This window comes from Miscanthus floridulus, chromosome 6, assembly GCF_019320115.1.
Source record: "Miscanthus floridulus cultivar M001 chromosome 6, ASM1932011v1, whole genome shotgun sequence".
Classification (NCBI taxonomy): domain Eukaryota; kingdom Viridiplantae; phylum Streptophyta; class Magnoliopsida; order Poales; family Poaceae; genus Miscanthus; species Miscanthus floridulus.
The window spans coordinates 117,138,365-117,142,763 of record NC_089585.1 but is presented as its reverse complement, the minus strand read 5'-3'; the positions used below and the strand labels follow the sequence as shown (position 1 = coordinate 117,142,763).

The window sequence follows — 4,399 nt, the reverse complement described above, 5'->3', positions numbered from 1 at the left end:
AATAATAGTTTGAAGCTCTGTTATTGATACATTGTCATGTAACACATTTACTTTGTGTAGCAACCATCGACCGGTGGATGATGTAATAGTCTGAAGCTCTGTTATTGATACATTGCCCTTTTGTGACAGCATCTGATTAGCGACAAACAATCTCGCCAAAGAAAGAAACACTCAATTTGAGTATGCAAACCACTCTAAGGCCTCACATATGGATGTCACGTGGCTGCAAAGGAACTGAGGCAGTTTGACGTTAGCATTGTGGATCTTTGTTGTTTGTCGCGGTCGATCAAGAGACAACATGGCCTCGATTGGATATGTGCTGGTTCCTAGAAAGGAACAGAGAATTTGCTAAGTGTTGTTTTCACATAGAACTGAATTAGTGAAGCTAAAATTAAGAAACAATGTAACATAAAGCAACATCTTTATTAGGATACGGAAAACTATGAGTCAAATTTTTTATTGATCTATATTTCAACCAAATAAAACTCATAAGTAAATTTACCTTTTTTTCAACATACTTGGTAAGCACGACCTATATAATTTCGGAACATGTACAAAAGATCGCCAGTCAACCCCAGGAAACGTTGCCCTACTTAGGTTTATACAGCACGATGAGTATAGAGCATGATCAAGGGAAAATGTCATTAGCCAACATGAGTCCAATCAAAGATTAGAATGCAGTAAACTTTTTGAAGCAATGTGAACAAGCCAGACCATGTCACCTCTCCTGTCTCGCTGCGCTGTGTGGGGTTGGCCCTGCCGGCTGCCTGTCGGTTCTTCCTCGCCGTCGGCGGCGGTGCCTCAGCTCGACGGCCGGATCTGGCAACACCTCAGCATCAGGCCCTTCGCCTTTTGGGAATCGCTGGTGACCTAATGGAACAACAAAGTAATGACTCTGTAGAACAAAAGGAAGAGTTGTAAAAGCTATTCCTCACCATGCACATATGGTATATTAAATAAAGTTAAAAATTGAAGAATTTCAATCAATTATGTTTATCCTTTCAAAACAATACAGAGGAAGATAAAAGGAGTTGTTCCATGCTTATCGGATTGCGTCCATGGGATGAGGGAGCATGTCAGTACCTAAGATTTAGTATAAAATTGAAAGCATGATAAATAGCAGGTTTATGGCGTGTTATATTAATCTGTCGAACTAAATATGTCCAGCTAAAAAGAAACACCCGTATTTGGTAACAGAAGCAAAACTGTGAGCTAATTATTTGGCAGTACATGACTACTATGGAAATGTATGACCTTTCAGCATTATTGGCCTTGATGGGACTCCTGCAAGTTAAGCCAACATAGGCATAGGATTTGCTAGGCGCTATCTGCATGTTATATCTGTATGAGTAAGGAGTAGCAATATTCACGGAAAAAATTAACCACGGTTTTGTTATGCCTAGTTATGTTTGGGAGAAATTGTATAAATGGGCTTTTTGCAGGTGTGAGGTTCACCATGGCCATGTAATCCGTGCAAGGATTGGCATGCAAGTGTAAATCCGTGATTAAAAAGGATGACATTCTGGATGTAACCACTCTGAGTTTAATTCAAGAATATGTAATGCCTATAGAAGGAGGCTATGAGAATATTAGATAGCCACACTCAGTTTAATTCAAGAGTATGTAATGCCTATAGAAGGAGGCTATGAGAAACGATAGAGGCTATAAAATAAAGCACATACAGTGCAGGAAGTAGTGATCAGTATGGAGCCCCAAGAAACAATTATAGCAAGAAAAGTGAGAATCAATATATTAGAAAGTAGGATGGTCTGGTTTCTCTAGAGATAAGCTTCATGAGGAACATGTACGTAAAGTAAAAAAAGATCAGATGACAATGTCTGAGTATAAGCAAAGTGGGCAATTATAGCACAACTTTTTTAAGTTTGAAACGTAAAGTCATCATGCAAAGTAGAAGGTGATAGTGGAGGCCAATTCTGTTTATGGCTGAGGTACGTGAGCATTCATGTAAGAACGAGACAGATATAGTAAAGGATATTCATCTTCTTAGGCCTCGTTTAATTCCTCCCCCTAAAGCTTAGTCCTTATCCCATCGGATGTTTGGATACATGTATAGGCCCCATTCACTTCGCTGAAAAAATAAGCCGAAACACTATTCCGACTGATTTGTTGTGAGAGAGAAAACACTGTTCCGGCTGAAAAAACAAGCTGAAAAGTATGGATTATAAGAGAAGCATAGAGTATTAAATATAGACTAAAAAATAACTAATTGCATAAATTACGACTAATTTACGAGACGAAATTTTTAAGCCTAATTAGTCTACGATTCGACAATGTGGTGTTACAGTAAAGCTACAGTAAACATGTGTTAATGACGGATTAATTATGCTTAATAAATTCGTCTCGCGGAGTACTGAGGACTTCTGTAATTTGTTTTATTATTACTATCCGAACACTCCCATATGACACCCCGATGTGACACCCCTAAACTTTAGCCCCTGGATTTAAACACTACCTTAATTGTGCAATATGCCTAGCGTAGTATTGTATGCATGTTATTTTAGCTCTGCATATGACAAATTTGGGAATAACACGGTACCAACAGGGGGCATGGGTTGAATGAATTGCAATGGAATTTCAAGTTCATTTGTAGTGATGGTGATAATGATAGTGGCATACCAGAGGCTTAGGTAGCTTAGAGATGGTGATCACCGTATTGAAAAGAAACTAAATCTTCAGCCTGTTCGGTTGGCTGGTTCGTATCGTTGCTGGTTCGTTTATGTGAGAGAGAAGTACTGCTGGCTGATTCATTGGAACAGTGTCCATGTGAGGGGGCTGGCCAGCCCCAACCGATCATGCTGCTTGACTATGAACTGGAGGCAACATTGAGGAATCTGACACTGTGTTCATATTTAAGGCGGAGCACATATAGTTCTCAAAGACTTGGGATGTATTGAGTGCAAAAAAAAATTCAGATCAGGTTATCATTTATATTTAGTACTATATATTTGGAAAGTAAAAATAACTTTTTAACACATTGTATGCACGTCTTGGCATATATGCTTTGGCATTTGGACTTGTAAAGGTGGATGATTCGGAGCATTCTATAATGGAAAAGGATCATTAACAACAAAGCAATTTAGATCTAAGTAATTTAATATTGCAAGGGGCTAAATAAATTAGCAGCACAATTTTGCTGCGGGAAATTTTTAGTAAAGTTTCCTTGTCAACATTAACATGAAATCTATTAAGCGAATGAAGGCAAAATTAAGAACCTCTATCTTGAAATTGTACGGACAAAAATGGAGGCATGAACATTACGTAGCATTGTAGCGTGATTAGTAAATAGAACAGCCCAAGCTAAGAGCAGGTGCAAATATGCAATACTACATTCATTAGAACATGAGGAAACCTTACCATTCCACGGGTATTCTAGGGGAGAATAAAATCCTCCGCTCACACCGCACTGGGACAAAATCTTTCATTCGCAAAGCTTGCTGTAAAAACTCAGTCTATCTTATCATACGGTTTGTCAAAAGCTTTCTTAAAAATAATCCTATGTTGATTTTTACTATATGTAGTTTGTGTAAAGTGTCATGCAAAATGACAAGCGCCCTCCATAAAAATTCTCCCTGGCAGAAATGTTGTTTGGGACAGCTTAACAATGCGTCATGAAATTGTTAACAATTCGGTCAGTAGCTACTTTTGTAAAACCCAAATACTTCTTTCCGGCCGCGCACGCTCAAGCACACTAAATCTACGGTTGATTTCTTCAGAAACCTCCGTCGACCGTCCATCTACCATGAGCTCTTCGGTCTCTGTGACAGAACCGTCCAATTTATACAAGATCAAGTACGGTTGTCCCCGCTAACACGTTGACACACCCATACTTTCACTCATATAAACCCGGTAGTCCGCCGAGTGTCCCGAAAGACCTCGGTAAATCAACATCACAACCAAGATCGCGTGATTAAGCAAATACACATCACATACATCGAGTTGCAGCGGAAATAATATTACAAAGGGGTTAACAAATAATAGTACAAGTTTGGGTTTCAAAACCGCTTAGTGAAAACAACATAGCTTTCAAATGATTACATTAATATAAGTTCCAAATATAGTGCTAGCATAAGTGACATCATCCGACAAAAGCATATAGATGAGAAGTAAGTATAGAATCACCGAGCCCACCGGTGGTTAGCCACCATCATCAACAGGTCAAGAACACCACCTACAACAAGGTGGGATAAACCCTGAGTACTCGAATGTACTCAGCCAGACTTACCCGTCGTAAACCAGAAATAAAGTGACACCAAGGATTATGCATGGCTTTCTTTAGTGGGTTAGCTGACTCGTTTGCGAAAAGCATATGTTATCATGAATAAACCATTTGTAAATACTTTGCATCATCTTTATTATAACCTATCCATCTAGGTAAGCA

General features: G+C 38.9%; 1 long non-coding RNA gene across 1 annotated transcript; it reads right to left on the bottom strand.

The window, feature by feature from the left end:
• On the bottom strand, positions 1 to 789 carry LOC136459228 (uncharacterized). Its single transcript, XR_010760159.1, has 3 exons — positions 503 to 789; positions 207 to 326; positions 1 to 117 (listed from the first exon to the last, which is right to left on the bottom strand). It is a non-coding gene; the product is annotated as an uncharacterized lncRNA (long non-coding RNA).
• Positions 790 to 4,399: the final 3,610 nt, after the last annotated feature.